Below are 26,494 nucleotides of genomic sequence, written 5' to 3'. Positions count from 1 at the left end.
TTACCTTTAACCTTGTTATTTCTTGCTCAAAATTTTCTGTACTAAAATTCTGAACATTTTATTCCACATTGCCTCCTATTAATGTATCTGTTTCTGCACTGTCTTCTTCAGGACCAAGGTAACTAACCTCAATTTCTTCACAAATGTTGATCACATCTAATACAGATCCATGCAAAAGAGCACTGTTTAACTGTTTTAGCTTAAGTGCTGGACTTTTTGCATAATACAACCTTCTCACTAATTTCCTCACTTGAGTATGATGCACTGCTAACATCCTGAAATAGTGAAAAACACTCTGACATACTTTTTTAGAAAGATAATCCAGAGAATGACCTTGCAAACCCATTTTTTCTCTCACTTTGCAAGGATCTAATTCTTGCCATATCTTAATCTTTAGTTTAACACTTTTCTTACCATACGTACGTAAGAAATTGCGAAAAAAATCAAATGAATCCTGTCGTACACTACAAATACTACTACAATTCGAGGTGTACACTGGAGCCTTAGGACATCTCCCTAAAACTTCATCAGCCAACACCTCTTCCTCATTTCTAGGGACAATTTTCTGTTTTTCAATCGGACAACCATTCTTGACCTCATAAGCTCGACCACTGGTATCAACTGCATGAAACAAATCATTACTCTGAAGGTACCTCTCTTCATTAAAAAATGGCTCACAACTTGAACTATGTTTCCATTCTCCAGAAAAAACATTACACAAATTAGTTCTATTAATTAGTCTTTTCCACTTACTTTTGGCCTTCATATCATTGATTGGCTTATCTAGTGTTTGAATCCTACTGATTACTAAAAGGAACAACTTTTTTTTTAATTCTAAAGCTTTCTCAACAATTGCCTCTATGTGGTTTTTTTTTCTTATATAAAGCTGTTTTTCTTTTACAATTCTTTATATTTTTTAATAAATTTGAAACAACTCTGTTATGAAACATTCGCTTACGAATTTCAACAAACTGATTTTTTCGTCTATTACTATAAACAATATCTTTACCACATGTTTTTCCTTCATTTTTGTTTTTTGTCAAATTTTTTTTGTAGTTACAGATATTTATTTTTTTCCTGATTCTCCACACTTTTTAGTTTGTGTTATTTTCCTTATAAAATCCTTTGCTGACTTACCAGGAGCTTTCTTTGTTTTTTCCACACATTGCTGTCTAGATAAATCTTGTACTTCTTTTTTCTTTGAAAAGTAAGCCTGCTTATATCTTTTTCTTTTCTCAATGTTTGACGGCATATTGTTTTTTCTTTCTGTAGATCATTAAAATCTGTTGTGAAGAAAAAAAATGTAATTTTTTTTTTACAATTATAGACGACTACTAGCATACTATATAGCAATTAGAAGCAATATATGCTGTAAAGTCTGGTTCACTCCATAAGTAATTGTAAGGCACAGCAGCAGTGTTCGGGCACCATATGAGATCATGCAGGGAGTGCTGTTTCAGGGAATAGGGCAGTGCAGTGGTGTTTCAACATTATAGGGGCATTCGCTGAGGATGGTGTTTCTGAGTGAAGAGCAGTGCAGTAGTGTTGAAAGAGTTTAGCAGGTTTTGCTAGGGATGGTATTTCAGGGTTTAGGACAGTGCAGTGGTGTTCAGGCAGTGTATGGGGTCACGTGGGACTGATATTTCTAAGTTTAGAACAATGTAGATATGTTTGGGCAGTGACATAATCACTTGATCGGTACATATGTTTGCAGACATGGCAATACATGTACTCATGGAGTGAGTCAGGCTTTAGGACATGTAGTGCTATAAAAATCTATGCACATTACAATATTGCATAGTCTATCCTGAAGCCGGACCAGCCATCAAGCTCCTGATCTTGAAACTGTGCGATTGCACACTTGTAAGGAATCCCTATCTCGACTATCCAAGTGGACTCCTGGACTAATACGATTCCTATCAGCTGGCTAACCGCCCCTTGTGACACCGAGCTATTGCGCCCGCTTCTGATCCAACTTGCAGTAATGCAATTTAGGCATAGTGCAATTGTAAATTCATAAAGACAACAATGAAATATTATGTTGTCCTGAGGATGATACCCAGTATCGAGTGGTGGCATCGAAACGTCGTCGACACCAAAAAATGCCATATGCAATATGACTATGCAATATTGTAATGTGCAATGGTGTATAAGAAAATGATCTTAGTCTGTTAAAACTTTCAAATAGGAGTGTACAGACGTATTTCACTTTGCCCTTTGGCCATTCTGTGCTTCGTTTTGTTGTCTCACTGTTTCGTGGGTCACAGCTGTGCCTACTTGTCATTGAATGTTTCTAACAATTTAATTTTATTTATATTTGCAAAATAAATTCTTGTCCGGCTGGACAAAAGACATACTACCTATTTAGAGTATGATTATTGTATATAAGTGATGCTTCCTCTGAAAATAGGGACCATTGTTTTCTATAACATGATACTGCCCAAGGTCCCTATACTATACCTTTTGGGTTCCCTTGTTTTTTGTAACAATAAAAATCTATGCAGCATGTGTGTCTCGCCTCTTAATTCCCAAATAGTCTCCATGCTGTGTAATACAGATCCTGGGTGTGCTGTAGAAATTGCATACCAACTCTCTCTGTAGCATGTAGTAATCATTTCAGAGAATTTTCATTTCTATATTCTCAGTCCCACCTTGACCCCTTATATTGCCTGAACAGCACTGCACTGTCCTAACCCCTGATACACCATCCCTAGCAAAAGCTGCTATACTCTTTCAACACTACTGCACTGCTCTCAACTCTGAAACAGCACTCCCAGCAAGACCCTCTTTCACTGTAGTAATCATTTTACTGAATTGCAAGGCATACTGTAATGTGTCTAAGATCACAGTGTGTCAGACTTCATTTCACAAAATGATGGCAGAATAATTTGCTTAGTTGATGTGTTTTAAGATATGGCAATACATGTAGTCATGGAGTAAGTCAGTCCTTAGGACATTTAGTGCTATAAAGTCCAAAGCAGCATGTGTGCCAGGCCTCTGAATTCCCCAATAGTCTCCATGCTGTGTAATAAAGATCCTGGGTGTGCTGTAGAAATTGCATACCAACTCTCTCTGTAGCATGTAGAAATAATTTCAGTGAATTCTCATTTCTACATTCTCAGTCGCACCTTGAGCCCCTACACTGCCTGACCACCACTGTACCCTCTTAAACCCTGAAACAGCACTCCCAACAAGACTCTCTTTCACTGTAGTAATCATTTTACTGAATTGCAAGGCATACTGTCATGTGTCTAAGATCACAAATAGTCTCATTTTTACCACAGTGCATACAAACAGACATGCTCTTGAAAACCTCTGTACAATAGGAAATCAACAATCACAGAGACTTTGCTAAAAGTCAAACAATATACACCTGGAAATAAAAACTATGCTGTAAGACTCAGTTTATACCACAATAACTTGGCTACTAGCTCAAAGATTACAATTATACAAGAAGACTCTCTCAAATCATTTTTAATATTTAATCATAAATGTATTCTTGAAACATTTAATATTTTTATTTTATTTTATTGAAGTCCTTTAGTGACAGCATACATCATAACATAAAAACATAACATACAACCAGGATAATCATATCATAGAGCATAATCAGCCCAAATTTACAAGAAAACATTGAGATTAATTTTTCTCTGTCAAATCTTAAGAAGTAGTTAATCAAAATACGATCCCCATATTTTTTCAAATTTTCTCACCCCCCCCAATCCTCTGAGCATAGATTTGTTCACTTTTTCTGACTCTTTTCATTTTCTTAAACCATTCCTGTGCCGAGGGGCTCTGCTCTGAACGCCAGTTCTGTAATAGCAGCGACCTATCCACCGCCATTTCGATGTAAACAAGTTTTACAAACTGTTCTGAAAGCTTAAGATCTGGATCGAATCCATATAACATTAACTTGACCTTCGAAAGGATCATAATATTATAATAATTTTGAAGAAAAAGAAAAATTCCATCTAAAAAAACCTTGATCTTAGAACAATGAACTATTGTATGGGACCAATTAGCTGGAGCGTAATGTAAACACCTAAAACAGTTGGGTGATTTATTAATGTACATTTTAGCGATAACCGCAGGTGTACGATACAGAAGCCATTTACTAAAAAAAAGCATTCTGCGCCAGTTAGCTCCCCTTAATACAGTAAAATTTAATTTAATAATGATCTTCCAAGTATTCAGAGATAACACATGATTTTCTTGTCCCTTCCATTTACTAATTGCTTTTATGTTTAAATCCCCCTCCCTACTCAAAATTAAGCAGCGTTTCCACTCCCCCGGTTTCCTTACCCGGGAATCCATAAAAAGATCATTAGTCAACTAGGTAGTTCAGTTCAGTTTATTTCATGTTTATTCGGACCATTGGTCCACAAACAATACATAACATTGATAAAAATTCGTCTTAAAAGAACATATCATTAGCACACATAAATACATCCTAAAAACAGATTCAATCTAAAATCCCCACTATTACCCAAATTACTTGAGGATTGGCTAAAAATCATTAAAAGGGTATAAAACAGCCTTCACTTTTTGCATAAATTTCCCCATGGCCACGGCAATATCTAAATAGGCCATTTCGGTCATCAGTATCACAGCCTGGGACCTAGTTTTAATCTTATATTTCATAAATATTGGTTTTAAAAACATAATATGCAAGTCCAGGAACTTCAGGCAATCAAATAAAATATGCGGCAGATCACATTGAGTACCCACGGAGCAAGTACAGCCTCCCATCTTATTTATCATAACACACTTTACCAGATTGTTCATATAACAAGGGTTTACCCCAATTCTTACTCTCAGCACTTCATTTCGTAATTGACAGTCCGGTATCTTATCAATATAAGGGAAGCATTGATTATTATTCCATGTAGCAGCCATGAAACGTATCGAGAGTTTATTTACAAGGTAATTTTGATCCTGTGCATTGGATATTTCCATCCCCATCAAGCTGAGTGTCTTCTTGTCGATATTAGTCACCTGGACAGTGGAGCATATATTAACTCCCATCTTATTACATAGCTTTGTTATTATCCCCCTGGTCTCCCTTGCCCATTTTAGTTCGCTGTTCTGTATTTCATTTTTACACAGTTGAGATATTTTAGTGTTTACGCCTATATCTAAGCGTTGCCAGAAGCGTAATAGGGCCATACCTACTTGAATACCCTATGAAGTCAAGCCGAGTTCCAGCCTTATGGCCTGAACCATTGCTGACATGGGGAGACTAAATAGCTTTTTTAGGTTTTTACCTTCCTCGACATCCCAGTTTTCCCTGCCACTTAAAAATAACAGTTCAGCGCCATACAAAAATTGCGGGGGTACAATAGCCGAAAATGCTTTTAGCACTGGTCTGTCGGTCATTGCACCATAGACTTTGTTAAACAATTTCAGGCTGCTGATCGATGCAGAGGTTCTTACTTTTGACCCCTCTAGGTGGGTATTCCATTTCAGACTTTTATCGAACCATAGCCCTAAGTATCTATACCCAGTAACTGATTCTACTTTCTCTGCCCCTATCCTCCAAGAGAACCCAGTTTTCTTACGGCCGAAGCTCAGGGTTTTGGTCTTATCCATATTGATCACAAGTTTTTTCCTGGAACAATATACATTAAATAAATTCAATTTCCTTTGCATGCCCACCTCAGTCTGATCGATGATCACCAGATCGTCCGCATAAAGTAAGCATGCGATCTGCTTGCCATTTAATTTCGGGCTTGCCCCAATGGCATTAACCAAGATTAATGGCAGGTCTGCTAAAAACAAGGAAGACAGCAGGGGAGCCAATACACATCCCTGCCTTTAGCCCATTTCCAATTTCTAAATTCCTGGATAGGCTGCCATCTGTATCTAAGATTATATGGGCCCAGTTTTTAGTGTGGAGCAGTTGTATCAGCCACAGCAGGTCATTTGGAATTCCATAGCTAATTAAGGCCTCCCACAACAGCTCTCTATCCACCAGGTCAAAGGCTGCACGGAAGTCTACAAAACAACAGAATAGCCTTCCCCGCGTTTCCATCGACTTCCGTGCTATAGCCCAAAGGGCAAAGCAATGATCAATTGTGGAATGGCCAGCTTTAAACCCTCCCTGTTCCGAGGGGGTAATCTGATTTTCTTCTGCCCAGTCTTTTAAGGCATTCAATATACTTTTTGCGAAGACTTTTTCCCCTATATCTAAAAGGTTTATCAGCCTATAATTTTGGGGGATTTTGTGATCACCTTTTTTATATATTGGCCTTACAATTGCACCCTTCCAGCTTTCAGGTACATTTCCTGTTTCCAAAATAACTAGGAACATTTTAGCAAATAGCTCCGCCCACCATTCCGGTCTTGTTTTAATTATCACTGCCCGAGGTTATCTGGGCCTGCAGCATGGGTAAGCTTCATACGAGCTATAATTTCAGTTATATATCTTGGGGTAAAGTATTCCTTAATATCATCCCTTACCTGTGGCCAGTCTTGGGTTATTGGCTGTACTTGTACCTGCCATTTTCCATAAATTTCTCCCAAGTAGCCTACCCAATTATCTTCATGGACCATACAGACCAAGGGTCCTGTATTCCTACCCATACTTTCTTGTACTAATTTCCAAAACCCTCTCATATCTTTGGATTCAATTATTACCAGCATATTTGCCCAACACGTATCTTTATACATCCTTTTTTGTTTCAAGTTAATGTTTTATATTTTAACCTTAGATGCTGAAGTGCCTGATATAGGTCCACCTTAAACATGGCCCTAAGTCTTCTCTCTTTCTGTTGTATCTTTGCCTTGGCTAGCCTGCACTCTTTGTCAAACCAGGGCTTCCTATTTTTATTAACAGCGTGGCTACCCAATCCTATCTTTTTTTTGTCTTGAATACCTTTTATAGGGAGTCCGCCAGCTTACCTATGGTTGATTCGAACCAAGGAATTCCTACCTTAGGTTGGATTTCCTCAGTTGGGATTGACTGCTGGATTAACTTTAACTTTTCAATATGCTCAACCGATATACAAGTTGTTTGCCATTTTGGACAGTCCACATGGGTCTGCAGAGCCCTCTCTCTACTTTCACATTCCAGTATGTGTAGTTCTACCCTCAGAGGGAGGCGGTCACTGCCTGTCGTTTGCATCACCTCAAAATGTTTAATTAACTCAAAACACCGAGCCTGGCAAAACACATAATCTATTGGACAAAGTTGCTGACCTCTTACAAAGGTCCGTCCCGCTGGCCGGTCTGGCTGGAATCTCCCGTTTGCACATACCATGCCCAGAGACACCCTTAGCTGAGTACACGTCTCATCCTGCTGTGACATCTCCCCCTTTGGAAAGATTGCTACTTCAATATGGTGGGATTCTAAGAATTCTTTGTACCAACTATCCACTCTTCGGGGGTTTAGTCTATGGTTAAAATCACCTAACACCACTATAATGTCCTTTTCTTGTTTAGCACTAATGGACTCAATATCTTATTTTAATTTTCCTCAATTCCCCTTATATTCATAGTCCTTTCCCTTCTGTATATACACATTTATGATGCATATTCCATCATAGCAGGGGTCTACCTTCTGCAGTAGGATTCTGCAGCCCAACGCCCATTCACAAAGTAAATTTAACCTTTCAATTTTCCTAACTATCTGTGAGGCGACCAGCGTAAGTTGACCCCCTGATGGCCTCCCCAGATTATTTTTCTTTGCTGCTTTGGAGTGTTGGGCGAATCCTTCTGTAACTAGGGATTCTAGGGTATCGTCGCACAGCCAAGTCTCCTGTAGGCACAAGATATCGTTACTCTTTATAATTTTATCGACCTCGATCTGTGCCGATATTTTCTTGTAGCCATTTATATTCCATGATAGGATTGAAAGACTGTGTGACGACCCAAGCTCCTAGTCGATTTCACTAAGGAATCCCACTTCTTCATACTCCATAAAATCTGGGGTTGCTAGGGCTTTGTACCTGTTTCCAGCAAATACATCTTCTTCATACCCTGCAAATCTACAATCAGTTAAAGTAATTGCCATATCCTCTTTGTTATTTAAATTCGAGTTAATCAGCCTTATCTGTCTTAACCCTAAACCAGCATGGTTCGTCAGGAAGTACTGTCCCTCTATTTTCTCTTTTCTTACCAATCTAATCCCCTCCTTTTGTAGCTTGTTTTTAGCTTTTTCCACCGCCTCCTTTACCCAGGCAGAATGAAAGAGGACTTTACTCGCTTCACCCCCTGTACTGCTTGTAACAAACCCTACTTCTTTAAGGTCCTTTGTGCCGATTTTCTATAGGCTTGCGCATTTTGCCATAATGAATAAAATTTGGGATCGATTTAATGGATTTAGTTTTTTAACTTTTTTTTCACCTTTACCATTATTATCAGGTTTTAGGAAGACCCATATATCTTGAGTACCTGATTGTGTAGCATGTAGCATGTCCTAATAGTGAATTAAAGCCATTTTCGTGTTTCACTATTGCAAGGCACCTGTTCTCCATGGGCTAGAATGGGCAGTTAGATTATTACATTCCTATAATCCTAACTGACTCAGGGAACATGGTAGAGATTCGAATTGAATATGCCTGAACTCAGAATGATATAATACTTCTTTTAGTAAAGTTGGTTTTAATATTCTGTGTTTGAAAATGCCACTTGTAGAAAGTAGGTATTTTTCTTGCCTAACTGTCCAGGCCTGCCTCTGCTAGGTTGTGTATTCCATGTCTGGGTTTGTGAGTGACAGGGCTGGGGGATTCCAGCAGGAGACAGGCTGGGGCAGCCCAGTTGTGAATAGAGAGATCTGCATCTAGATGGGAGGGAGAAGTTGCACCTGGGACCTGAATAGGGCTCGGCCTTCCCTCTACAATGCTGGCTCCACCTCCTGTGGCTTGTCTGATGTCTCTGCCCTGCACTGTTAAAGAAGAGAAGGAATCATGTCAACAAAGTGCTCCAGGGCTGTGCCTTCCCTCCCCTCTGCTGGGTCCACCTCCTGAGGGGCGTCTGATGTCTCTGCCCTGCACTGTGAATGGAAGGAGGAGTCCTGTAAACAAAGTGCTCAGGAACTGGCTTGGACTAGGCAGAGGCCTCTCTGCCTTCAGAGAACAAAGGTTTTGGGGTATAAATATTGGGACCCAATCCCCAGAACTTTACATCACTTCTGAAACAATAAACCCTTTTGCCAAGGAGAAGAACCAAAGGAAGCTGCAGGAGTTTGGACTGCCCCTCTGCCAGTGTGCTGTTTGCTGGGTTGGCCTGCAGTGGTTACTTCATTGCCAAGGAAAGGAGAAGGAACTTTTTAAGGACTTTCATAATCTACAGAATATTCTCCAACGGCTTGAACTGTGCTTGCCTCCTGCTGAAATCTCAGGAACAAAAGACTTCACCTCCAGCTCCCCCTGTGAATTTCCTTGCTGGGAATTCTATCCACAGACATTTGCGTGTCGCTGGGAGCTGGTAGCAAGATGCACCAAGAGGAAGTGTGTCGCTGCCGCAGCTGAAATCATCGCATCGCCGGAGAAGCGTGCCGCCGCCGCATCTCCCAGGAAGCGGGTGTTCATTGAAGCTGCCTGCTGTCGCATCACCAGAGAAGCGTGACGCCATCCAGAGAGTCGCCATCGCATATCCGGAGAAGCGTGTCGCAGGGCCTGTCGTGGCTCCAAAGTATAGAGTTGTCGCAAGGCTGCCAGGGTGTCTACGCATCGTCATTGCATTGTTGCATCAAGGGTGCCATCTTCTTGCATCGCAACCGGATCATCGCATCGCATCAAGGCGCCATCTTGCACATCACAACGGGCTCGTAGACCGAGAATCTACACATCACTTCTGCACCGGTAAGGGTCATGAGGCATCCCCTACTCTGCGCAAGCATTGAGGCAGGACACAACCTTTCCCCCAGATCACGGAACCCTCGCATCTTCCCTTTTGCTAACCTTTTGTTCACTTTGCGTTATGCATCAAGGTACTTTGTTGAGAACTTTGTCACATTTATCATCAACTTGAACTAAGCAACTTTAATAATCTTTAAGTCAACTTTAAGCATAGTATTGTGAATTTTTTGTCATTTGTGGTCTTATGTTCAGTCTATATAAAGAATACTTATTTTTATAAAACCTGTGTTGTGTCCATCTGTAGTGTTGTTACTGTATTACTGTGCATATTCACAAATGCTTAACACACTGCCTCTGAGATAAGCCTGTCTGCTCGTGCCAAGCTACCAAGTGGGTGAGCAGGGGTTATTTAGGAGTGTAATCCCCTTATCCTCACTTAGAAGTAAGTGTCCCTATTTGGACAAAGGTGAATACCATTGCCAACTAGAGACCCCCATATCTAACATAGAGAAAGCCCCCCCTAGTTGAAAACCAGATGCATGCATAGAGTCTGTAGGTGGGGGAAAAGAAAAAGGAGCACTCAATGGCAATGTTGTCTCCTAGTCTCCTCCTAAGAGATAAACCTGGTGGGTGAAACAACGAAGCTGCACACCTGACTGAGACTTGATTAGGCAAACTGGGGGAGATTAGACCTATTGGTGCTGAGCCTGGACCGGAGGCAAGGTCCCTGACAACATTCAGAGTGAGACCACACAAAGGTGGGGTGGGAACTCTGAGGAACACAGCAACAATCACCCCCTAAGCAGTTGCATGCAGCTACCTGCTTACAGTAACACGCCCACTTTGACAACTTCCCATTATGGAATAACAGGGTACGAGGAGGGGAACTGTCAATTGCCTGAGACTTCTAGAAGCAGAAGAGCCTCCCTGCCCAGGCCTCTATTGATCGAAGAGGAACGGTTCAGTGCACAATCCATCCTAGTGCGATAGGTTAGCAGGTCCCACAGGAGACATTGTTGTGTACCCCACCTGGGACCCAGGAATTGCCACAAAGACTGCTAATTAACTTAGAAACTCAGGTATCCACTCACCAGTAGACATCAGATATCGATAGAAGTTGGAAGAGAAAGCAGCCAACTAAATTACCCGCAAAAATTGATCATAATGGCAAAAGACAAAGAACCTAAGTCAATGAAGCAGGGGAAGCATGATCGGTTTGACAAAGTGCTCCCATCAACAACAGGATCGGAAGGAGATAATGTATCTCTTCCAGATAATGCAGCCATATTACAAGCAATCCATGCTTCCAGGGAGAGCCTAGAGGGGAAGATGGCAGACGTTCATTCTGAGGTAACACTGCTATGTCACGATTTGAGGAAAGTCTCAGAGAGAGTCACTGAAGCAGAACACCGCATCCCGGAGGTGGAAGACACTGCTCATAACATTCGTAAAGCAGTGATAGGACTCTTAGCCTTAATGAAAAAAGTAACATGGAGAGTCTATGATGCAGAAATTAGGGTCTGCAGGAACAACCTCCAATTTATTGGATTTCCGGAAGCTGCAGAAAGAACGGATCCAGGCCAATTCCTTCCGAGATTCTTAAAAGATGCCCTCCGGAAACACAGTTCTCGCCCTGATTCATAATAGAGAGGACCCATCAGATGCCAAACATTCGTCCTCCACCAGGGAACCCCCCCCCCCAGGTACTTAATACCTTGTTTCCCAAACTTTCAAGGCCGTGACCTAATACTCAGAGAATTGAGGCAAAAAGGAGAGATTCAAGGTGCAAACACACGTGCAATTGTATTCCCGAACTATTCGCAAGACGAGCAGAAACAGAGGCGAACTTTCGATCCAGTCAAAGCGAAACTCAGAACACTTGGGATCCAATACATGCCACTATTCCCGGCTAAACTTAGTCATCTTCCAGGGTAATACACAGTTCTTTCAGCCCCCGGATGAGGTTTGTTCCTGGAGGGAAGAACGACTCTCGAAGAGACGCGGAACGCCTCAAGCAGAAACGTTCCAACGAGACAAGCAACTGGCAGCGAGTCAGGAGAGACCCAGAAAGAAACGCCTGAGGCGGACGCGGAAGATACAGAGAATTAGAAGATACAGAGAATTATCATGAGAATTCCACTGCGACTTGCAAGATCCAAGGAGAGTAGGCCACAAATATCAGATTCGGAAGAGGACACAGCGCATGGAAATGTGGCAAGGCCCTATGAAGGTCAAGTGAATACATTACTTCAGGAGTATCACAGAGAGAAGACTGTGCGGATGCGTACATTGAACATCCAGTCCTTCAAGACATCTAGCAGCTGGAAGCTCAGAATTCAGTTCTGGCAACAGCAAGTAACCAGCAGCAAGGTATGCGAAGAGGAATGAGATGCAGGGGCCAGAGGGCTGCCAAAGAGACAGTAAGACAACCCCAGGGCCTTGTGTTCTTTATAGACTTTTGGCCCAATAGGGGGACATTTGTTGTGATCCTATTGTATGTAACTGTATAGTTATTTGAGGTAGGGTTGGAGGTAGGGATACAGACCTCTTGGTGAAATACCTGTGCTGTAGTTGTCATGTTGACAAATTCGGGGGTGGTATGGGTAACTGAAGTGAGTAGGGAGGGGGTAAGTTGGGAAATGAAAACTGTTGTGGAATAAGTTTAATGCAAGGGACGTTTACTTTTGAAACCAGCTCGAATGGATACAGAGATTGGGATCGGGGTGGGAGGGTGGGAGGCAAGGGGAACGCTGATGAAGAGAGTCAGAATCATGATGACCTGTTAACATATTTACAATGATTGAGGATTTATACACAGTAATGATGTGGAACTTTCAAGACTCATTTGGACTGACTGACTTATGGGGACGACAGCACCAAAACATGCATGCTTACTCTTACTTCTCATTTTGTACTAACAACAATGGTTCCTGTGGAATTACAAATATAATATCTAGATAAATATAAGGCCTAATAGTAATAGCAACTGAAGGTTGTACGGATGTCATAGAGCGAGGAAAGGCTCAAACACACCAGAAGTCATATCAAATTATGATTTGTATTATTTGCAATGAAGAAATGTTTTTCATATATACAACAATTTCGAATTCCAGACAATTACAGTGTATTGTGTCCCAAGTGTATAACAAGTATAAAACAACCACAATTACATCACATACAGTGAATAGTTATATACAGTGAGCCAAAGAATATACGTTCTGAAACAAGAAAAAGCGACCAATTAACAAAAAAACAGAATGATGCAGCAACACTCTTAATTTATAGGTGCTGTCTGTCAGGTTCGCTTTTAAAATAGCGTCAACGGCGTTTCGACCCCGCTTTGTATATGGGCTCTCATCAGGACCAACAGATTAATGGGACATCTGAAATGGGTAAAGAGAGGGACCATTAAGTGACTGAAGGTTTTACCTAGAAGCACTAGTATGGACAAATGGAGAGCCGTGATTACCTTCGAATTATGGTGGTGGTACCCCAGTGAGTGAAGAATTATAAATATTTTTCACAGTGAACCCGGCCAGGTTCTGCAATGAGACATGTAAGGAAGGGTAAAATAAATTAAATTGAAGGGAAGAAAGCGCCAAAATACCATTGTTAATATAATTAGTGGATAGCAACTCACCACTGCTGGTGATGGTAACCTCGAGGATATCTTCGGGTTTAATAATAGCCCTGTCAAAGTTGTTAAAACTCGCAATCCGAGTAAATTTTGAGTGTTTTGCACCACACGCTGTGTGATTAAACAGAAGTAACAAACTTTATTGAAACCTCGTTTTTGGCAGGCATTTGCCTGGACACATTTCCCATTGTGGAAATTTACTCGGATTGCGAGTTTTAACAACTTTGAAAGGGCTATTAATACACCCGAAGAAATTCTCGAGGTTACCATCGCCAGCAGTGGTGAGTTGCCATCCACTAATTATATTAACAATGGTATTTTGGCGCATTCTTCCCTTCAATTTAATTTATTTTGCCCTTCCTGACATGTCTCATTGCAGAACCCGGCCGGGTTCACTGTGAGTATATTTATAATTCTTCACTCACTGGGGTACCACTACCATAATTCAAAGGTAATCACGGCTCTCCATTTGTCCTTACTAGTGCTTCTAGGTAAAACCTTCAGTCACTTAATGGTCCCTCTCTTTACCCATTTCAGATGTCCCATTAATCTGTTGGTCCTGATGAGACCCCATATACAAAGCGGGGTCGAAACGCCGTCGACGCTATTTTAAAATCGAACCTGACAGACAGCACCTATAAATTAAGAGTGTTGCTGCATCATTCTGTTTAATTGTTAATTGGTCGCATTTTCTTGTTTTAGAACGTTTATTCTCTGGCTCACTGTATATAACTTTTCACTGTAAGTTATGTAATTGTGGTTGTTTTGTTCTTGATATACACTTGGGACACAATATACTGTAATTGTCTGGAATTCGAAATTGTTGTATATATGAAAAACATTTCTTCTTTGCAAATAATACAAATCATAATTTGAGATGACTTCTGGTGTGTTTGAGCCTTTCCTCGCTTTATGACATCCGTACAACCTTCAGTTGCTATTACTATTAGGCCTTATATTTATCTAGATATTATATTTATAATTCCAGAGGAACCATTGTTCTTAGTACAAAATACTTACCCAGGTTCCTTGTGAGTTGAGTTCCCTTGTTTCCCCTTGTTTACTCTTACTTCTCAGGTGCCCATAGGGTGTTTTCTAGGTTGGACTACCTCTTTGCTCTAGCGAGAGAGGTTAAGACCATATAAAAGGGAGAACATCTAGCGAGGGGCATCTCTGATCATTTGCCACTTTGGTTGACGGTGGGGGGAAGGCATAGGGAACAGGTAGTAAACTGGAGATTAAATGCCTGGGCTTTGCAAGATACAGAAAAAGCCAGGGAAATCTGTGTGGATTCAGAGCTATACTTTAAAGAAAACGAAGGCTCAGTGGCGTCGGCAACCACCCTATGGGAGGCATTCAAGGCAGTGAGCAGAGATAGGGCTCAAAATATAATTGCTCATAAAAAGAGAAAAGAAATCCAGGAGATAGACGCCCTGGAATGTAGACCAGTGGGTCTGGAAAATAACGGGACACCAAACAGAGATGAATACATCCTCCACCAAATAGAAATCACAAAAAGGGAATATCAGGCGTTGGTAACCTAAGAGACAAAGGCTCGCCTGCTAGCCACACAACATCGGCTGTATGAGACAGGAGATAGAGTGGGGAAGCTTCTGGCCTGGTTGAGTAGGAAGGGGATGGAGGTGAGATGGGTGACATCCATTTAGGAGCAGGGGCAAACCCACACAACGCCCAACGACATAACAGCGGCATTCGCTAGCTACTATGCGGAACTCTATAAAGCCAGAACACAGGTGAACGACACACAAATAGCCAGCTATCTGGAAGCAATTGAGGTCCCCACAGGAAGAACAGAACATGTTAGAGGACTATTTAACTCTCGCAGAAGTGATGGAGGCTATTGGACACCAAATATCGAGGAAAACTCTGGGTCCTAATGGGCTACCCGGGGAATTTGTTAAGCAAAAGAGTAGTCTAGTAGACCTGCATCTCCTAAACATGTTCCTAGCATCAATAGATGAAGGGATACTCCCACCTGATCTACGTACTGCCACGGTGGTGGTGATCCATAAAGAGGGGAAACCTCCAGACCAATGCAGGTCCTATCGACCCATATCACTGATCAATATTGAAATGAAGATATTGGCCACTATTCTGGCGATGCGCCTCCTGTCTGTCATTATCCCACTGGTACATAGAGACCAATTAAGATTCAAGCCTCAGCAAGCCACATGTTTCAACTTGCTTAGGCTCGCCAACTGGACGGACACGGTCAACAATAGAGACAGCTCACACTTGCTCCTCTAACTCAACGCGAAAAGGCATTTGATACAGTACATTGGGCATTCATGAGACACACCCTAGAAAAATATGGATTTGGACTGGTATTCCTGGACTGGTTGACACTCCTTTACACAGCACCTGAGGCCAAAGTCCGAGTTAACAGGCCGACCTCGGTGAGTTGGCCTGTTTAATGGGGAACTAGGCAAGGATGTCACTTGTCCCTGTTATTGTTCGCCTTGATATTGGAGCATTTAGCGTGTGTGGCCGAAACCCACCAAGGTTTGGGCGGCTTTGTAGATGAGAAACAAATTTTAGAGGAAGAGTGCATCGCCCTATATGCAGATGATATTCTGTTATATGTTACGGACCCGGCTGCGACGCGCCCAAAAGTCCAGCAAATATTTGAAGAATATGGTTGTAATACCGGATACAGGATTCATTGGAGTAAATTCACTCTGTACTCAATAGGAGGCCCCACAGAGACCCAGGACTATCTGAGAAGCTTGCAGGTGTCTCAAGAAAGGTCCCGTTACTTAGGCCCTTACATCACCACAGATGACACAGTTAGTCTAATGCATAAAATCAAACGAGTTTTCTCAAATTTCCAAGAAGATGTCAAAAGATGGAGGAAACTCCTTCTGACGATAATGGGAAGAGCCGCCATGTACAAGATGGTGACACTCCCCAGATTACTTTATATATATATTACAAAACACCTATAGCAAAATCCCAGAGAGTATTTTTGCAACTCTTGATAGCGAACTACGTTAACTTTTTTGGGACAAGGCACACCCGAGAATAGCGTTGCAAACGCTGCAACGTAACCCATAAATGGGGGTTTGGCTTTACCGGATATTAGTGCCTACTATAGAGCAGCTTACCTAATTTTAGTTAATGAGGGAAACCACGTTGCTATAGATCACCCTACATATGGGCTAGAAAGACTCCAGTTCCGAAACCATACACAACTACACTACATCTTTTGGGGCAAGGGTATTAGCCGACTCTTACCTGCTACCCAAAGTGTGGTGGAGGCGTGGAAGGGAGCTGAAAAGCATATGAGATGGGCTATGAAACCCACAAGAGAGACCCCCTTATAGAAAGGAAAGCGACTACACGAGATTGGAAAGCTTAGGGGATTTGGGAGGTAGGACTTGACAGGAATCTCTAAACTGGGTGATATAATAGAGAAAGGCACTGCGCACCCTTTAGCAAACTTCAAGATACATATCAATTACACATCACTCAAACCTACGCTTATCTTAGACTCCAACATGCCTGGCGAGCGGAAGGCCTAGATGCTGCAACGCAGCCAGAAATATCCCCCCTAGAGGGCAGACTTTTACAGGAGGAAATTCCTACCAAGGCCATCTCCCTGACATACAAAACACTGAATATTAATATGCCTGACAAGCTAGTACCACTTAAGACCAAATGGGAGCCTACTACAGGCCCACTGGAAGACATTGACTGGGAGGCGGCCCTCATGCATCCATGTGAAGTGGCAATAAAGCAAAGGTTACACCTCATACAATACAAAATCCTGCATAGGACTTACTTTGACAGAGCCAGATTGCACAGCATGGGAAGAGCAGAAGCCCCGTAATGTCTCAGATGCCGAACTAATCAACGCACATTTATACATACCCTATGGGAGTGCAACAAAAATTAAATATACTGGACCAAAATTTTAGGGGAACTCAATAACATACTAGACGCCCAAATCGTGTTGGAAGCCAAATATGTCTTGTTGGATATCCCCACGGACATAGACTTACTGTGTCACAAACTTACGTTTCCCAATCTGGGACAAGTGGTAGCCAAGAGGGATACAGCCCGATATTGGGGTGTCTATCAACTTCCCACACTTAAGGAATGGAGAGCCTGCTTACATTAATACATGGCGGAGGAAAAAATAACATAAAAGGCATGGGGATGCCCACGAAAATTCCAAAAGATCTGGGCTCCATGGATAGAATACTATGGGTTAGAAATGGGAGACAGAGAGGAGGGGCTGGGCCTGACGAAACAGGATCTGCGAGAGAATTATGAAAATTGCTGTCCCTGACCTGTTGTTGATAGGGGAAGTTAATTTATATGTAACCCTCATTAACTGTAAATGTATGAAGATTGATTCAAATGTTCTGTTTCCCTTAGCGTCAATCGTCGCTGTACTCTCTGTCCCACACAATTTGATAATGTCTGGCATATGCTTTATGTTGTGTATCCACGGTTTCTTTGTTTATATTGCTAATAAAATTTAAAAATATTTTAAAAAGAATAAGTAATTAGACTTGGAATACTTCACCAGCTTTCTGATTAGCATAATTCTTGCCAGCACGACGGGGGAACCCATTGACAGTCTTAGGCAGAAGGTCTCAACCAAAGCACAAAAGCCAAGGACAGGGCATCCACTCCCAGGAGAGTTCCTATCAAAGTGCCAGAAGATAACATGGAGAAGGACTTCTAGAAGCTCCCCCACCCTTCATCTACACTGTAGATGCTGGTTACACTTTCTATATTGATATCACTGAATGGAGCTGGCCAGGTTCTGATGAATGTTGAGGCAGAATTCTTCACATTCTCATGCTTGGACACTGTACTCATCCCACAGCGTCTGTTCTAGCAGCTTATCTCTCTGGCTCGGTGAAGTGAGAAACATAAGCAATCTGTGTGTGCACAAGTAACCTGAGCCTGCCAGAGTTTTCAGCTGAAAAGCTAGGTCATACAGACACAAGATGAAACCGTGCTCACAAAATGTAGTTAGAGTAAAATGGAGTCAATGGTCAATACACAATCTCACAATGCATAACTGCCTGTAGCTATATACTCCACCGCTTGACCATTTAATAATGATTAGTACAACTCATAGGTTCAAAAGCTCTTTTCCTAGGATAAAACACGGATATAAAGGTAGGCACACATTACATATAGCAATAAATAGATATCAAAATACAAATTATCATGAAAATGACACTTAACATGAAGTGAAGCTGTCCAACGTCAGGCAGCCCTTCCAAATAATCAATCCCACCACCCCATGTCCACATCTTGCTTAACTCCCTTAACTAATTTATATGCAATGCTTTCAGATGTGAATGTATAGATGAGGGATGGTCAGACAAATTGAAATACTACTATCCTTCAAAATCAAGTTTCTTTTCTTGTTCACAGAGCATCCAATAGCAATTCAGCTAAAGCAGCAGAAGTTTTATTTATATTTTTCACCATTACACATGTAAGCTTGTTTATTATCCTAGTATTGTACACAGTTAACCCTGGAGTGCCTACTATGGATGTACTTAGACAAATATATTCAGTTTGGATAACAAGGTAATTTCCGAATCACAGTCTTTAGACAATTGAAATGCATCTGTAGCATATCGGGAATGTAAAGCTTAATGCAGAGGAAACATCATAAGTCCTAATCATGTTAAGGCACATGATCCACCAGTCAGGTTCAATGGAATGTAGTTGTGTGATGTGTTGCCACATGAAAAGACCCATCCCTTGGGTAATTTAACATGCATTTGATACTGGTGGTTGAGTCCCTTGGTTGTGGGCCTCCCTGGACCCTTCTGGTCCTCTCTGGACATGCCCAAATACACTCCAAACACTGCAATCAGGACATGTTGTGATCTAGAAGAACAGAGAACAAACAAGTACTATAATTCTCGCAAATAACATTTATCAGCAGACACATGATTTCATTTCTCCTCTCCAGGTCTCATTACAACTAGGATGGTGTCTTTTCCTGTGGCTATGATTTCAGCAGGTTCAGGAGGGTTGGTGGGGAATAAAATCCAAACATTGATGTCTCATTTCCTATCAGTGGAGCCGGACCCTCCCTTTCCTCGTACAGTAAGAATGGCTGGGGCAGTCCCCTTTCTAAAAATCCCTCCATAAACTGGCATGATCATAACCTGAGCTCCTCGATCTCCAAGATGCACCAATAAATCAGTGTCCCAACTGTTTAACAGTATCACTTTTATATCTCCTTCATAATCAGAGTCTATTACCCCTCCCAGAATTTAGATTCCTTTTATGGAAAGCCCGGAGCGAGGGACAATCAATCCTAAATGCCACAGGAGAATCTGAATTCCAACTTCAGTTCCAACTAAAGCTATATCTCTGGATTTCAGTTTGTGTATCTGTAAAGTATTTAAATCAAGACCTGCAGCCTCTGGGGTGGCCCAATATGAATCTAAAGCTCTGGGAGTTGACTCCCAGTACAAGATAGTCTTACATGAGGCTTAATCTTCAAACTTGCTGTCAACATTCTCATTTACGGAGTTTCTGCATTTGTTGTAGGCCTGTTGTTCAAAATTAACAATGCATTATGCAAGTTATCTCTCCAACCTTTTAGTGATCCATCTGACAATTGTTTCAGCTGAGCTTTCAACAATCCCTTTATTCTCTCAATCAAAGCAGTAGCTTGTGGGTAGTAATGGATATGATATATCCACTCTATGTCATGCTTGGCACAATAATCCTGCAACAATTTGATTTTGAAATGAGAAGAATTGTCACTTTGGGTCTCTAATGGAAAAACAAGATGCAAAACAAGTAGATTCACTGTTTCAAAGTATTCTACTTAGTGGTGCGTTTACACGGAAAGGCTATCAAGTAGCCAGAGTAAGTATCCATCACCGTATATGCATATTGAGAACTCCGACTAATTGGCATAGGCCCAATGTAGTCAATCTGCCATATCTGTCTTGGCAACTTTTCCCTCCTACCTTACCTCTCAACACCTGCTCGACTGGTCTGTGTTGTGTACGCTGTTAAAGAGTATATTGCTTAATTACAGTTTTTATCAGATCTAGGGTAATAGGCATCCCTCTATTTTCTGACAAACTGTTAGTGGCATTCTCTCCCAGGTTTTCACACTTTTGGTGTGCCCACTTAGCCATTCCCACCAAATCAGAATCCTGTGTCAACACTTTGGCCTCAAAAGGTTTGGCTTTTTTATCTGCAAAGGAATAACACCACAGTTCTAATGAGTGTGTTTGGCAGTGGGGATCTGTGGGATATGCAGTATCAATGCTTTGCGGTAAAATGTCCCAGATCTCTTACCACAACTCCTTACCCGACACCTCTTTTGAATGTATCAACTAGTATTGGGCAGGCCATGTGGAAAGCCAGATAGCTAACCCAGTAGAACATGATTGTGTTTAAATATAACATGTTCCAGGTGGTTCTTATTTCAAAGCTTGATACACAGCATGCAGTTCTGCAAACTATCTACTCTCTCCCTCTCTGGTAGTACTTAACAATTTCTTGGTCACAGGACTGTATGACAACGCTTTCCAATATCTCTTAGCCCCCACATACCTTAATGAGCATTCAGTTAACCATAGATGTCTCTTGTCTTCTGAAGACAATGCTACAAATGACTCAACCCACTTTACAGCAGACTCCCATATCTCAGGCACATCCTGAACACCTCTGTATATTCCACTGGGGCCATCGCCACCTGCTTACAGAATACTGGAGTTCCTTTGAGGCCTACTCGGGTCCTGCCTGTATATACCTCTTCCACTTGATTATACTGGCTTCCAACACATGCCCTATTCTATGAATCTTGGGGTAACTCATCACCCATTGCAATATAGGAATCTCAGGTCTCAAAATCGATAAGTGTCCCAGGGTCAACTGCTCAGTGTCCACCAGGTCCCAATAACATACAAGCAGATGCTTTTCAAATGGAGTGCACCACTCTACCGTATCTGATAATTCCTTTGCCCAAAATCCTAAGGGCACCCTCTTCTTTCCTTGTGTCTGCCACAAACTCCAATAGGCATACTGCCCCTGGACTGTCACATTCAGTTCAACATCCCTCTCTCGTACTGGGCACAAATCCAAGACACGCTGTGCAGCTTCTTTGCTGATTCAAATGGATTCTGTTGCTGCTCTCCCCACTCAGAATCATGTTTCTTTTCTCATAATATTATTTAAAGGGAACAAATTCTGACTTAAGTGAGGGAGTTTCTGTCTCCAAAAACCAAACAATGCAATGAACCTCTGAGCTTCCTTCCTATTTTGTGGCACAGTAAATTCTTTAATCTTTTATCTCACTCGTGTCACCACTTCTCTGTGTTTCCAATTTATAACAGCCTGAGTAATAGCCAAATGCACCTTTTTCTTGTTAACCCTTCCTAACTGCTTTCTCCACATATATTGTGCTACATACAGCACATCCCTGTCAGTCAAAAACTGATACATCTCCAACTTATCTTGCAACAATGTATTCTGATATGAAAGCATTACAGAGGTAATCTTGGCTATTGCTAACTGTTTTTCCATCGCTTCATGCTCCTTTTCTAACTGAATACAATTTTCATGCATTTTCCTATAAGCATTTATAAGGACGCAGACTCTTTGCCCCAATGTTTAAAACTCTTTCCCTTTTTCCAATTGCACCTTTTGCAGGCAAACTAATAAATCTTCTGGCTGTGCGTCAGACATACATGCACTCCAATTCTCACTCAACCCAGCAAAATGCAACCCCTCATGAGCAAGCTGACTATATGGAACTAATTCCCATCCTGGTTTTCATTTGGTAGCTGGGAACTTGCTTTATCAATTATTGTTTTTTTGCTAGACATTCTTCCCTATTCACTTTGTAGCCTGGTCATAACACCAAAATATCTCTATTTTCTTCAGAACACCTGAGCAAAACTTCAAAATACCAGGACACACCATGAAAACTCTTCAAAATAGGACTCTACACACTTTAGAATATCAAAATACAACAAAAATAAATGTGAACACTCATTTGCCAAGTAAAGTAGAATATTTATTGCAGCAAATTCCCATATATCTAATGCAATAATGAACATGTTAAATAAATACATAAAGTGAATGTATATACACAGGAATAAATGCAAAGAAAGATAACTGCATTTACAAAAGAAAATGTCATTAGAACTTGAAATCCTGGTGGCGGGTGGAGGAGGCAAGATGGCGGCCGCAACTGTGGCCATGTGAGGTGCTATCCCGCTGCTCCCAGTCACCTCCCTTACCTGCGGTGACCACCCGTCAGTTACGCCGGATTCAAGGTGCTCCTGCGCTTCACTAACGTATTGAGCGGTGTCCCTTTGGTGGTGGAGGCTCATGGAGTCGATGGTGAGCTAAGGGGGAGAAAAGATTCAAACGCTGCTCCTGTCTCAGCCCGCAGGGTGTTCTCGCCGACGCAGCTGTTCGTTCGGGGGAAGGCTTCTGATTATAGCTGTAACTGTGGCAGACGGGTGTGTGGGAAGGAGCATAGTGGCGGTTCTGGATCCTGCTACATCTCTGCCTTCCTGATAGCATTCTGTACTCTGCTCACCGGCGCTGGTGCTCCCTGATTCTGGGTCTAACGTTAACCCCCTGAATCCTGCAGTCTCTCCTGAAGTGCCCTCCCGGCTGTGAATAGGACGGGCGAGAAAAAGGATTGAAAGACTGTATACTGCTCTGCTCTGCAACAGGTAACTGTGAAAGACAGCGAAAACGAGCGAAAACGAGTAAGCTAGCCTGGTGGATTCTGGGACTAGTAGTTTCTCTTCTGTAAATGTAATCTATACTACTATTATAAAGAGAGAACACAAACCTTTTGGCAAGGTAAACTCGGGAACCACAGCGCCAATCCACACACCCAATACACTGTTGTAATCCTCAGGGTGTGCAGATGGACATAGGCTATAGAAAATAAAAATAAAACGTAAATTTAAAAATATAACTTAAAAAAAAAGTAGTGCTCTGAAAGTAGCGCCGGCCGCGACGCTGACGGCCACGACGTAGCGCTGGCCGCAACGTACGTGATGACGAGGAGAAGCGGCGGTGAAGTGAGGAGCTCGGGGAGGAGCAGCGGCTCAGGTAAGGCTCTGGGACACGGGACGGGAGGGAGCCAGTGCGGGAGGTTGGCCCGGAACAACTGCGGTAAGGCTCAGGGTCTGGGGGCAGCATTTCAGGGACACGGGACGGGAGGGAGCCGGTGCGGGAGGTTGGCCCGGAACAACTGCGGTAAGGCTCAGGGTCTGGGGGCAGCATTTCAGGGACACGGGACGGGAGGGAGCCGGTGTGGGAGGTTGGCCCAGAACAACTGTGGTAAGGCTCAGGGTCGGTAAGGCTCAGGGTCTGGGGGCAGCATTTCAGGGACACAGGACAGGAGGGAGCTGGTGGGGGAGGTTGGCCCGGAACAACTGCGGTAAGGCTCAGGGTCTGGGGGCAGCATTTCAGGCTTGCGTGCACTCCCGCCCCGGACCCCGCCCGCCACGACATTGTCCGGGACACAGACAATGTTGTGGCGGGCGGGGGCCGGGGTGGGAGTGCACGCAAGCCTGAAATGCTGCCCCCAGCCCCCTTCTGCCCCGGACAACGCTGGGGCGGGCTGCTAGTACTCAATAAAAGCATTGTGGACAGCCTGTTTGTAGAGAGTAGTATCTTAGAGACTTGTGCGCTATAATCTGCATTTCAAGGAGGGGGTTATTTGGCCCTGATTTAATCTCCCGTTCTAAGGATGGCACCGAAGGGCAGGGGCACCGCCAGGAACAAGGGAGGGGCAGCGGCTGAAATGCCAGTTGTGGCTCTAGTTACTGGAGAACTGAATCCGGGCACTACTAGCGCTACTGATAACGATTCTAAGGCTAAGAGGAATGCCACAAAGATTAAGTCAGGAGGGGCCAGTAGCAAGCAAGTTGAGAGCGCGGTGCCTGGAGCAGTCGCAGCAGCTGGAGTTGATGGCAGAAATCCAAGCGCGCAACTAGAAAATACTCCGGTAGCTTCATCTAGCCAAGCACTTGCGGCGCAAGGTGCGCTAGGAGACATACAAAGTCAGTACCGTGACTCAGCAGTCCACCAGCTTCAGGTACAAGAGACACCTATCAAGCAGAAGACTGTGGCAGCAATCTTTGACAAAAGACGAACAGTGAAGACAAAAGAGCCCATAGTGGCTACAACAGTGCCATTAAGCAAAGCCAATGGTCTTTTACAGTCAGGATCAGGATCAGGAACGATGCTGGAATTGGCTAGTTTGTGTACTGACAAAATTGTCGAACTGGAATCTGATGGGAAATTTTATTCTATGTCGGATTTAACGACCCTGTCAGACAAGGAGCATGAGTTAGATAGTTCCAGCAACTTGGGGGACTGGGGGGATCTACTAGACGATTTAGAAGGAGAAGAGCTTGACCAGTCTGCTTCACTGTCTACAGTGAGGAAAAGTACTGACTCCACGGATGGAGTACAGCAGGATCAAATCCAGCAGGTTACGCTGCTGAACCTAGATGAGGAGCTGGAAGAGGAGCTGGATGAGGGCTCAATCACTCTTGGCTTAATCTATAAGACTATCATGGCTCATCGAACCGAGACGAAAGCGGAGGGCTTACGCATGCAAGGAGCAGTAGGGAAACTTCAGAATACTGTTCGAACGGCTGGTCAAAACCTGTGCTGAAGTAACCACGAGGGTGGTCGAGGTCGAGGAGAGAGTCTCGTCGGTTGAAGATACTTTAGTGAAGCAACAGAGGGTTGTGGAGTCCTGACAAAGATCTGAGTCTGACGTAGAGTGGAAGTTTACGGACCTGGAGAACCGGGCACGCCGCAAAAATCTTCGCGTGCTAGGAATAGCAGAATCAAAGGAGGGTGCAGACCATCGTAAATTTGTTGTACAGCTGTTCAAGCAAGCTTTCCCAGAATTAAGTGCTTGGAATTGGGAAGTTGAAGTAATCCGTGCTCATAGATTCGCTTTTGTGCTGAGAAATCGGGGTAAAGAAGGACAAAGTGGTCAGAATCTCTACCCAAGGGCGATTTTAATTTGCTTGAATAATTACTTGCTGCGCGAGGCCCTGTATGATTTAGCAAGGCCGGAGAAGAAAAGAGCCGCTATGGGATGTGAGTTCTTCGTTCGCCCAGACTTTTGCCCAACGACTGTTAAAGAACGCTGGCAAATGCGAAAATTAATCGCTCCCTTTCAAGAAGCGGGAGCCCAGGTGTTTCTGCTTAACCCTTCAAAGTTAAAAGTTATTGTGAATGGGAAAGTGCGGTTCTTTACATCGTGTAACTCAGCACAGGATTACTTAAAGGAGGTGGCTGAGCATACTAAAAGATAGACATTCCAATATATAGTGCTTGTTCCGTTTAGAGGGAATCTTTTTGCTGATTTGGTTTGATTTGCCTGCAGATTGCTGGTTGGACTTGGTTTGGGTGATCATCGCTTAGAATTTGCTGTTATTCTATATTAATAAGTGCCTATCTTTTTTCCCGAGAAACTTTGTTCCCAAAATTTGTTCACTCAAAATGTTTGGTTTTGATATAATCGAGTACCCCAGAATTTCTACCTTTACGACTAAGGCCTTAGTCGGGGCATAGAGGTTAATCGTAATGATTAGGCTATGAAGTTCAATAGTGTGTAATCATGTGGGGGGTTTACTCTCTTTTCTTTAGGTCCCGAAAATTATTTTACTTTTTTTTTTTCTCCTGTGGTATCTATAACTTCTTAGAGGTTTTAGGAAAGGAAACATGGCGTAAGGAGTAGAGGGGAAAAAGGAATGGCACAGGTGTTGGTAGGGAAGCTGATGGGGGGCACGGTTATAGCATTGCAACATCACTTAGGACATGGTCCTTAAGCCTCATTGTGGGTGGTGGGGGTGTGGGGGGGAAGGGAATGGGGGTGGGCGGGAGGGTATAAAGGGGGGAGGGGACGGGGTAAAAAAACAAAAAGAGTGTTTGTTTGCATTGCAGAAATGGTATTACAGTTTAAGTATATGCACATTTTGTACTGGTTTTCGATTTCTTTCTTTTATTCTGATGGGGCAGGATAAATTGGCTATATGTA

Source organism: Lissotriton vulgaris, chromosome 6 (genome assembly GCF_964263255.1).
Source record: "Lissotriton vulgaris chromosome 6, aLisVul1.2, whole genome shotgun sequence".
In the NCBI taxonomy this organism is placed as follows: Eukaryota; Metazoa; Chordata; class Amphibia; order Caudata; family Salamandridae; genus Lissotriton; species Lissotriton vulgaris.
Note: the sequence above shows the minus strand (reverse complement) of the source record.